The sequence below is a fragment of the Pinus tabuliformis genome, chromosome 1_2, assembly GCF_031772625.1.
Source record: "Pinus tabuliformis cultivar Carrire ecotype Pingquan chromosome 1_2, CPIR1, whole genome shotgun sequence".
NCBI lineage: Eukaryota > Viridiplantae > Streptophyta > Pinopsida > Pinales > Pinaceae > Pinus > Pinus tabuliformis.
This window is the reverse complement of record NC_142298.1, coordinates 102,081,375-102,093,707: the sequence shown is the minus strand read 5'-3', so window position 1 is coordinate 102,093,707 and position 12,333 is coordinate 102,081,375. Positions and strand designations below refer to the sequence as shown.

Sequence of the window (12,333 nt, the reverse complement as noted above, 5' to 3'; positions counted from 1 at the left end):
TTACCTCTTAATCTTCCGGAACCCCGTTGAAGCTTCTTGACAACGTTTACTTCCTCTTCTTCTTCTAAAATATGTCTTGATTCATTGAGTTCTTCTTTTACTTTTTCTGAACCTTTAAATGCGATTTCTCTCATATCTGATGGGCCTCCTTTTCTCATCTCAAAGGCAGTTAAGATTCCGTGAAGCTGTGTCATAGTAATAGTCTGTAGATCTTACTTTTCTTCTATGGCAGATACTTTTAATTCAAATTTAGCAGATAAGGATCTCAAAAAAATTTCAACTAAAGTAACTTCTTTTATCTCTTCACCCAGATTCTTCATGCAATTAACAACCTCATCTGTACGTAAGAAGTAACTAGCTATACTTTCATCATTGTGCATCTTGAGAGTTTCATATTGAATTCTGAGAGTTTTCAGTTTAGCACGTTTTACTTGAGAGTCTCCTTTATAGCTTAGAACAATTTTGTCCCATATTTCTTTCGCTGATTTGAGCTGCATAGCTTTGACAAACTCTGATTGTGATAGACTTCCCAATAATGTATTGATAGCTTTGGCATTGGTTTCATATTTCTTTTTACCTGTTGTATCTGTAGGAATTGCTGATGGAAATGTATATCCTCCTTCCACGATTTCCCAGACATCTGTTCCAAGTGATTGAAGATAGGATGTGGTTCGTACCTTCCAATAAACAAAGTTGCTCCCATCAAAGATTGGCGGTCTGATAGATCCCTCGCTTTCTTGATTACTCATGATGCTGGATCTTCCTTCAAGCGATCAAGTTTCTTCTGAAGGAACTGCTCTGATACCAATTGTTGAAAATAATACTAAGAGGGGGGGTGAATTAGTATTATCAGATCAATAATTTAATTTTCAAAACTAATTTGTATACGCTACTTCAACTTAGTGAACTAGCGTGTATATGCAACTATACTTAATGCAACCAGCGTATATGCAGAGATCTTTTGACTTACCCAAATTATCATACATTGAACATTAACCAGTATATCAGGAATTCATTAGATAGTGCAATAAAAACAGAATAAAGCATCACACATAAGAAAAACACATGAACACCAAGATATAAGGTGGAAACCCAATGTGGGTGAAAACCACCTACTTCTATCATCTCTGTCTTCTTTTAATAATAAGAAAATTATGTTTACAATTTTTGTACTAGTGTAGTCTTATACCAGTACGCAGGCTTCTACCTGCAGAAGGCTACAACCTTCTCTCGTTCTCCAGATTCTACTGGAAGGGAGCTACAACCCCCTAGCTCTTGTACTAGCTGAAATATTTATTAGTACATAGGTGTCGGTCTACAGAAGGCTACTACCTTCTTTCTTCCTTCAGGGACCTCGTTTCATAAATTTTTAGATTGGATCCATCAACAACTTCATTCAATCATTAAATATATCAGCATCAACCAATCTCCTTTTGAACCAACCACAACCAAATCAATCAATTACTTTGACAACCCATCAATCTGATCATTCAGAATGCTGTCACCAGAATACAGTAACCAGAACCCAAGCCAGAACCCAGAACACTGCAACAACAAACAGAAGCAACTAAAACATATTTTATAAGGTATATGCTACTTCCATGTGTCGAACCTATGTGTATACGTGCTTTCCTCAAAGCCAACCAGCGTATATATCTACAAATATAAATTCAGAATTCTACAGTTATTCCAGACTTTAGTTATATCCAGATCATATCATTTACAGAATAATATATGCGTCAAAATTCAGATCTAGAATATACATGAGTAAAAACACCTAACGATAATTCATTTCGCTCCTCAAGATCCCGATCTATCATTAGATCTGATCCCTCATCATCAGCTAAGGTTCATCCTTGGTTCAGATTTAGCAATGCACCATCACCTAATAACTTGCATACTAGATCTCACACTTCATCAGATATTCAATACTTGCACACCTTGGCCTAATGATCTTCTCCTCCTTTTATAGTTTTAGTCCTTTCTCAATACCATGGACCAAAACCACTTAGGACCAATACCATGGACCAAATACCTAAGGTCAATACCTCGGTCCTGATACCTTGGATCAATACCATGGATCCAAATACCATGGACCAAATACTTCGGACCAAAAATTTAGTTTTCCAAGGTATACAGGCTTTTCCTTCTGTGAAAGTGCATGTATATGTATACACGACTTGTATACAGCGAACTTGCGTGGATACGTAGCTTGGTCAATGGTGAACTTGCGTATACCTCTCTTTCTTCATTCTGTGAGACTGATCTATAATTCTTTGTTGTTTACCTACTATACTGTGATCTTTCATCTGAGTGAGTTACCTTCTAAACTAATTCTTGAACCTGTGTGTATACGTAGCGTGGTCAATGGTGAACCTGCGTATACCTCTCTTTATTCATTTTGTGAGACTAATCTGTAATTCTTTGTTGTTTACCTGCTATACTGTGATCTTTCATTCGAATGAGTTGCCTTCTGAACTAATTCCTTGACGCTGCCCTGCATTTCATCACATCTGTAAACACTATTGTCATGTATTTTGTCACATCTGATATCTCTTCTGTAGATTCATCTAGTGATCATATACAAGTTAGTTGTTCTACTACAAGTGGGTTGCCATCAAGTACAACACGTACATCATAATGACAACAACCCACACCCTACATCATTAATAATACTACATTTTTGTGATTATAAATACAAAATTTTTTTATGGTGCCATATCTTCCTACCGTAAGTAGTTTCATTCAACAAACTATATATTTAGTATAATTACTATTGAAGTAGCAAATATATTGCTCATATGGTAACAATATTTTCAATAATTCGATTTTAGATTTCACCCTAAGGAACCTACAAGCACCAATTGGCCAAATGCAACTTCTTCTCCTAAATTTATGTTACACTCAATTTCGAATAGAGTCTAAAACCTAAATTAAGTTATCTTTCTAATTAAGTTATGTTTCCGTGCTCACGATGAGTTTTGACACTTACATTGGCTTAAACTGCTTTAGAAAGAACGCCCATGTTAACCATCAACCTAGACATTCATATAGAGAGATAGAGTTATGATGCATACATATACCTGTTAAATATTGAAGATGTCTTTTTCCTTAGACATCTTTGATTATTCGTTTTAGTAAACATTTGAACTCTGGTCGAATCTACTACATATAAAAAAAATAAAAGAACGGAGACAAATCTCTTTGGTAATGGCAGTCACCATTTGAAGTCTCATCAAAACTAGTACACAAAACAGTAAAATCAAGAGACAAATCCTTCTGAATATTTGCAACGGCAGTAAGGCACCTTAGATTTCAAATTTAACATGTATTTTCTGGCACAAATTGTGTTCTTCGATTAAGTCATAATAGCATATGCCACGATAGTATAGATTACTAACAGTTAAAAACAAATTATAGATTTGTACGGTTAAAATAAATTATGCGTTAAAATAGTGGAATTTGTTTATATTTAATTGAGAAAAAAAATCAAATTCGAAAATGGTCGATCAAAATTTTTAATGTGATTTCTTTAAAATAAAATAAAATTATACATTAAAATAAATTATTAAATTAAAAAATTATAATTTACTAAACAACACTGAATTGGAAACAAAAACGGCTTACGTAGAAGTAACAGCTTTATGTACCTGCTGGCTACGATCGAGCGTTCCACGATTATGAATTTTCTTTCTAAGTTGTCAATACAGACCATTGATATAATTGATTTTTGCCATAGGTTTGTATATTTATATATAATTATGTTTTTAAACTAAACTTCTTCATAAATTTTTGACTTTGTATGGCATGCTCCAGTTATACCCATTCATCTGACTCAACTTTTTCCCCAACCCCTAAATATAACTATATATGTTATGGAGCTATGGGAAAGAAACTATTGTTATGAAGCTATGGGAAAGAAATCATGTTTTTAGAATTGACTTTAATTATAAAAATGCAATTTTCCGTTTTCTTTTAATGTCATTTTTTCCAGGACACTCATGCACATATAATAAAAAATTAAGTATATTAAGAAAGTGTAAATGCTGTTGTGCTAAAAAAGCACTTAAAATGAATTAAGTTTGTCGAACATGTTTTAGAAAAAATAAATTCTCCGTTTTCTCTTAATTTCATATGTTTTTTTAAACGATACTCATATATATTATATAAAATCAAGTATATTAAGAAAGGGTGAATTTTGTTGTGCTAAAAAAAGCTTAAAATGAATTTAACTTTGTCCATAAGAAAGATTCATTTGTTCATTTTTTTTTTCTTAATCTCATAATTTATATGACACTCATACATATATAATATAAAATCAAATATATTAAGAAAGTGTGAATTTTGTTGTGGTAAAAAAAAGCCTAAAACTAATTTTTAACTTTGAGGATCATGCTTTAGAAAAAGTCAATTTTAAGTTTTCTCTTAATGTCATACTCTTTATGACACTCATACATATATAATATAAAATCAAGTATATTAAGAAAGTGTGAATCTTGATATGTAAAAAAAGCCTAAGAGAAAAGGAGAGAGGATTTTTTCTAAAACATGATCCACACAATTAAATTCATTTTAGGCTTTTCTTTACCACAACAAGATTCACATTTTTTTAATGTAGTTGATTTTATGTTATATATTTATGATCATCATAAAGGGTATGACATTAAGAGAAAAGAGAGAGTTGACTTTTTCTAAATCATAATGGATAAAGTTAAATTCATTTTGAGCTCCTTTTTACCACAACAAGATTCACACTTTCTTAATATACTTGATTTTATATTATATATGTATCACATTAAGATAAAAAGAAGAGTTGACTAACGTATGATCAACAAAGTTAAATTCATTTTAAGCTTTTTTTTTACCACAACAAGATTCATACATTCTTAATGTACTTGATTTTATATTATCTATGTATGAACATCATAAAGGGTATGACATTAAGAGAGATTTGACTTTTTCTAAAGCATGATCCACAAAGTTAAACTCATTTTAGGCTCATTTAAACTACAACAAGATTCACAATTTCTTAATATACTTGATTTCATATTATATATGTATGCATGACATTAAGAGAAAACCGAGAGTTAGATTTTTTTTCTAAAGCATGATCCACAAAGTTAAATTCATTTTAGGATTTTTTTACCACAACAAGATTCACACTTTCTTAATATACTTGATTTTATATTATATATGTATGAGTGTTATAAAGAGTATGACATTAAAAGAAAATAGAGAGTTGACTTTTTCTAAAGCATGATCCACAAAATTAAATTCATTTTAGGCTCTTTTTTACCCCAACAAGATTCACAGTTTCTTAATATACTTGACTTTATATTATATATGTATGAGCGTCATAAAAGGTATGACATTAAGAGAAAACAGAGGGTTGACTTTTTCTAAAGCATAATCCACAAAGTTAAATTCATCTTAGGCTCTTTTTTACCACAACAAGATTCATACTTTCTTAATATACTTGATTTCATATTATATATTTATGAGTGTCATAAAGGGTATGCCATTAAGAAAAAACCGAAAATTAGCTTTTAGAGTTGACTTTTTCTAAAGCATGATCAACAAAGTTAAATTCATTTTAGGTTCTTTTCTACTACAACAAAATTCATACTTTCTTAATATACTTGATTTTGTATTATATATGTATGAGTGTCATAAAGGGTATGACGTTAATAGAAAATGGAGAACTGACATTTTCTAAAACATGATTCACAAAGTTAAAGTTCATTTTAAGCTTTTTTACCACAACAAAAATCTATCTTTCTTAATATACTTAATTTTATATTATATATGTATGAGTGTCATAAAAAAATATCACATAACGGAGAGTTGAGTTGACTTTTTCTAAAGCATCATGGACAAAGTTAAATTTAACTTTCATAAAGCATAAACAACATTCCAACTAACAGCAACCCATTACTTCAATTTCCCTAGAAGACCAATGCAACCCATCAGAAAGCATAAACAACATTCCAACTGACAACATAAAAATAAAATCGAGGAGGATAACGTCCATTAAAGTCAAGGCTTCGACTAATTTCCAGCAGGTCGTGACATAATTAATAATTTGTGCATCTTGGCTGGATCCAGCATAACTTCTTTTCACTCCATCACCCTCACACAATCGATTCACCCATGTGCTTAATAGCGGCATCTTCTCCGCCTCTATTAAAACTGAATTATTAATCTTTTCCAAGGCTTTCACAAACGCTGACAGACCACCCAATGTGATGTCAACAAAGCCGATCTCATCTCCTCCAAAATAGAGTTTCCCCGAGAAGCAGGGGTTCGTTCGCAGAGCTTCCTCCAATACAACAAAGTTTGCCACCGATTCTTCTTTCGCTTTCTTTTGTTGTTCACCTTGGCCAGTGCAAACTCCCTGAAGACATGGCACCAGTTGAGGTCACACATAAACAGCACGAACCTATCACATAAACAGCACGAACATATTAACTGCGTATTAAAAAATACGCAGTTAATAAAGACATATAGCAGCCATAAGCAAAGCAATGAAAGGTGATTACAAAGTGAACTTGTTATCTTATCGTCTATGAAGGCGTCCCAGAAGCGAGAAATGGCTCGGTCATATGGATCTTTGGGCGTAAGAATGGGTGCCTTATTTGCCCATGCCTCTTCAATATATTGGACAATAATCATGGATTCACAAACAGGTTTTCCATTGTGGATAAGCACTGGAATCCTCTTATGAACATGATTTGATTTGAGCAGCAGCCTGCTCTTTGTGTGCAAATTATCTTCAATGAATTTGTAACCGATCCCTTTAAGAGCCAGTGCTATGCGAACCCAAAGCATAAAGGGACTCCCAAAGGCACCTAACAGCCTCACTTGCCTCTCTTCTCCACAGGCTTCCATCACGATTTCTCTGAAAGTTAAAATTGATTTTAACCAGGGGCTCCTGTCACGAGCTTGCTACTTGTTGCGTCTCTTCGAATGACTTTGACAACCGACTCCTGGTGAACCAGTGGTGAACCTACTCAGAACTTTCACACTCTTATGGCCTCAACAACAACTTCCTCGCCTAACAACGGCCTTGGCATCCCTTCGTTCCTTTGGCGAACTTCCTGCGAACTTCGGATGAAGGCACAAAGACAACTACCACCACAGAAAACAATATTAATGCACAGATGATGTATTCAGATACAGAATGGTGTACTCATTTTATTTCAAAATGGATATGACTTTGTTTACAGAAGAATTCTTACAGAGAGATTTCCTTACAGAGATTGACTATCTTCGCATTTACCGGGCTTTATGTTGTTCGCATGGAACAAGCAATACCAGAGGCTACCTGGCCAAGGATAGATTCTACCTCAGAATCAGATTTCGACACATATACAGACTAGTCGACTCTCTATATGATTCGACCACTTTAGGTTCTCACCAGTGCCGAGCACACTGATGCGCAGGCTCCCAAATCACCTAAGGACTTAAGTTCTTCTTGTGATACAAGCAGATCAGACAGAATGTCTGCAGATGCAGAGCAAGAGAGGCACTTGACTCAAACACACAAAACTCTAGACTCAATCTAAACTCAAATGCCTCATCAATGAGCCTTATCCTCATTATATAGGAATGAGAGGGGACAAACATTACTATAGGCCATTCGTAAACTGTGGATAGAATCATTACTTTTCGGATAGTGCTAAGGCGACGTCCGCAAAAAGATTTCCATCTAAGGAAAGGAATAGTTCCTTTCAGGTAATGCCAGGGCAAATGTGATAGTAGATTCTGTCCGAAAAAGCAAATCCTACAGAAGATAACAAAGTGGATGCTTTCTTTCAAAGCCCACGAGAAAATTATTCATGCCGACAAAACAAAGTGGATGCTTTTTCGTAAAAGCCCACGAGAAAATTATATTTTATTTACATTGTGGATACTTTGGTACAACAAAGCCCACGGGAAATCTGGTCACAATTAAGCCCTTGTGACTGGTCCGTATTATTTACATCAAAAAATAGTAAGATCAGGGAATCTATCCCTTTTATACTGCATTGTGTCCCAGGCTTTTGTGTAAATCCCACGGACAATCGTAGGCTTCCCAAGCACAATCTGGTACTGGACTTTGGTTAATACAAGCCATTCCATGTGTTCTCTCATATGTTCTTCAAGGGAATTATTATATCAGGAAGACTTGTAAGTTGACCATTCACCTTTAGTCATTTGTTTAACAGTGTTATAAACAGGGTCATTATAGTCTGTACTACATTGCTCAATACATGGTTTGCAAAGATTTTTGCAATATTTTTCATGTTCTATAGGGTCCATGGCAGTTCTGTTTATTCCATAAGTAGTCCACCAGTCTCTAAACCAGTTACATTGTTGATATCCTTGAAAATGACCGCTGGCACTGAACCTGAGTCTGGTGTAGTAGGTTTCGATCTTGTCGTTGAGGTTGAGAAATTCCCACCACAGCTGTTTGTAGTTTGCAAAGTTATACACTGCATCTGGAAATATGATCTTGGGATCATTTCTTGGCCATCTGGCAGCTGGCTGGGTTCTAACATGGCCTGGTTCATTCCAGAGATCTCTTGTCCTGTATATGCAAACATACCTTTCATACATTCCTGTGCTGCATCCACCATGGCACCAAATAGTGGCAATGTCGTGAAAATTTTGTTCCAAAGCCTGTCTTGGAAGGTCCCCATCCCGTCTTGATTTATCATATATCATATCATGAATCCACTTTCCTCCTTTAGGGTATACTTTTCTTTCTGGAACAAAGTGTTGAAGGTCAGTGTGTGGCTGCAAATTGGTGTCTAGCACCTTCGTATTTCGGAGCTACCACGTGGGTTTCTAGTTTCTTTTGTAGGTTTCTCAGTCTTGGTCATCAGGCACGGTTCTCAAGACTTCTTGTTTCTGGTGCTGGTCCCATTCTGTGATGATCATCATGACATGATCTTTTGTTTCAATGTATTCTCTGCTAAGAAAATCAGGGAAATTATTGTCTTTTTCTTTGATGTGCTCTACCTGAAAGTCAAAGTTTGAAAATAAGACCTGCCATCTCGCAAACTTGGCTTCTCCGGCCTTCTTGATGTTTTTTGTTAACACCTTCTACAGAGCAGATGCATCAGTTCTTAGAAGAAAAGGTTTATTAATAAGATAAACTTCAAACTTACTGATGCAGTTCCATGCTGCGTTGACTTCTTTCTCTATCATGGAGTAGTCCAGTTCGGCTAGCTTCCATACTCCAGAGGCAAATTGAACAACTTGCTCTTCTTTTCCAACCTTTTGCTTTAGAATACCACTCCACCCAATATTACTTGCATCGGATTCAACTATTTTGTATGCAAGATCATCATCAACATACAGAATGGGTAAGGATTTTACCTTGGCCTTAATGTCTTTGACTACTTTTGTATGGACTTCTGTCCATTCAGGAGGATTCTTCGTTAGCCTCTTATTTAAGATTTTTCTATCACTGGCGCAATCTTGATAAAAATTGCTGACATAATTAAGGAAACCTAAGAACCTTTGCAGTTGGTTCTTATCTGTGATAACATCTGGAAACTTATCTGCAAACTCCAATGCATGCTTTTACAGAGAAATCTGCCCATTGTAGATTGCATGGCCCAAAAATTTGATAGTGGTTTGAAATACCTCTATCTTCTTCTTCCTGAGCACTAAACCATTACGGTTAACCAAATTCCTAAAAATATTTACATGTTTAAAATGTTTCTGAATAGTCTTAGAAAATATTAATACATCATCAATATATACAATCAGCCAATCAAAATATGGCTTGAAAATGTCATCCATTACCTTTTGAAACTTTGATGGAGCATTCTTGAGTCCAAAAGGCATGACATTCCATTCATAATGTCCTGCTGGTATGCTAAAGGCAGTTTTAAACTTATCTTTCTCAGCAATGGCCACTTGCCAAAATCCTGCTTTCAGGTCGAACTTAGAAAATATCTTGGCACCTGCTATCCTTCTCATCAAGTCTCCTTTGTGTGGGATTGCATAGGTGTCATCAGCCATGACTGAATTTAGAGGCTTATAGTTTATGACTAATCTATGCCTCTAATTTGTTCAGCTCTTTTGTTGACATAGAACCCGTAACAGTTCCAAGGACTATTGGACTCTCTGATCAGGCTTCTACTGAGGCGCTGCTGGATCTCTTTCTGGCAAAGATCTCGGTACTTTTTGTTCATCAGGATGGCTTTGCTTTTACAAGGCTTGCCGATGTATCATTCCTTGTAAGGGAGCTCCACTGTGTGCTGCTTCCTGTGCCAAAAGCCGTTAGGTTCTTCAGAGCATCATTCTTCTTCTATTATTTTCTTTAAATCTCCAATTTTGTTCTAGATTTGAGGCAGCTTAAGATGTTCTTCTATTCTCATCGTACATTTTAGATCCTTTAATTATGATAGTCTTGCTTTGGCTTTATCCAGATCTTGTACAGTGTGTACCATTGTAGAAATTCTAGGATTGGAGATATATGGGAGTTCAATTTTCTTTCTTATCCCTTTTGAGGTGGGGACAAAAAAAAAAAATCCAGCTTTACCCCCTCTGAGTCTAAGTGACCCATGAGGTTCTACTGCTGCAAGAAAGATATTACCAAGAATGCAGTCTACTGGAATATCAGCTACTGCAAACTTCATATAAATACAGTGGCTTTCAAAACAAACAGATGCTTTGGGTACTTCGTATCTAAGCTTTTTGTTACCCAATCCTACCACTTCTCTTTCTGCAGTCATCGAATATTTTGCTGGAATACTTTTCATATTCAAAATGTTAATATTTGCTCCAGAATCAATAAGAGCAATCATTTCAAACATTTTCCCTTTTATGCAGATATTTATCAGAACATGGTGCTGTTGGTACGAGATGGTTAACAATCTCATGTCTTTGAATCCAAAATTTGGATCCTTAATACCTTCAGCAATTTGTACTTCTTGATTACTACTATGAGAAGCAGTATGCCATGGCTGATTATCATCGTCTTCTTTTGCCATCTGTTTTCCTCTCTGGATTTCTGCAACTTGAGCTTTTAGTGTAGAAATTTTGGTTTTGAGATTATGAATCTCTCTCCTAACTTCTCCTAGAGTAAGAGATCTTACTCTTTCAGGCTTCTGCTGATGCCTTTGGAATGATTTTGTATTCTTTTCATATGATGCATCCACAAAGAGAGATTTCTTACCTGGACTATTTGAAGTTTTTTCTTTTAGCTGATCCATAAAATATTTCGTCAGGCGGTTTTCATTTCTCCATCCTCCATGGCATGGATTTGTGACGAGGATTTTAGCTCTTCTTCTTTCGTTGCGGCCATAAGGAATTTTTCTTTCTGGGGCTTAGGCTTTTCCCTGTGTTCTTCACTTGAGTCACTGAAATATTCAGAGTCAGAATTATATTGGACATGACATGCAAATTCTTCAGAATCAGAACACAAACAATCTGAAGAAATAGAATCTGAATATTGCCCCATCTGAGCATGGAGTTCTTCTTCAGTCGAAGAACTAAATGAATCGTAAGAAGATTCATTTATTTGGTGCTGCTGAGCGATTTCTCTGATTGTGACATTCGGGCAGTGTTCTGTGCTGTGAGCATGAGAACCGCATTTCATACACACAATTGGTCTTCTTCCTTTTTTCTTTACTTGTTTGTCTCTTTGGGCAAAGACTTGGGACTTCTTTCCCCTATTTAGTTTTAATTCTTCACCCTCTGGACATCGGGAGGAAGTATGTCCAGTTTTCCCACATAGCCAACAAGTAATTTTATTCCATCTATCTTTTTTATGAGTATGCAGATGGATATCAGAAGGATTGTAATAATGAGTTTTGGGAACATATTTATAATACCGTCTTTTTGCTCCAGAGGCTTGACCACGCCTCGACTTTGAATATCTTCCTTTGGGCTTTGGATAATTTCTCCGGTTTTTGTAGAAAGTTTCTTTAAACTCTCTTTTGGCTTTTTTCTTAGCCTTCCTTTTCTTTACCAAAGGATCATCCAATGTTAATCCATATTTGCTACATATGGATTTTCTGTCAGGTATTCTGGAAAGCTTTTCCAGAGACTTATTTACCTTTGAGCTAGTGCATAAACTGACCAATGTCCTTGTAATGAGAGAATAAATCTATCCCCATGTGTATGACTCAAAAGGTAATTGAAAGACTTCCTGCATTTTAATATAATCAACAAATTTAAATGGCAGAGCTGCAAGATATACCTGTTTCCATAATAGGTTCTTTGAGTCCTTGACTTCATATATTCTCTGCATCCAATCTCTGTGGAAGTCATCATATTGAGACATTTTGTGGCACTTTAAATTCATCAGAATGACTTCATTTTTATCAGCGATTT

At 35.3% G+C, this 12,333-nt stretch overlaps 1 pseudogene; it reads right to left on the bottom strand.

Annotated features, from left to right (window-relative positions):
- Window positions 1-6,048: 6,048 nt before the first annotated feature.
- On the bottom strand, window positions 6,049-6,888 carry LOC149204694 (glutathione S-transferase U18 pseudogene; annotated as a pseudogene).
- Window positions 6,889-12,333: the final 5,445 nt, after the last annotated feature.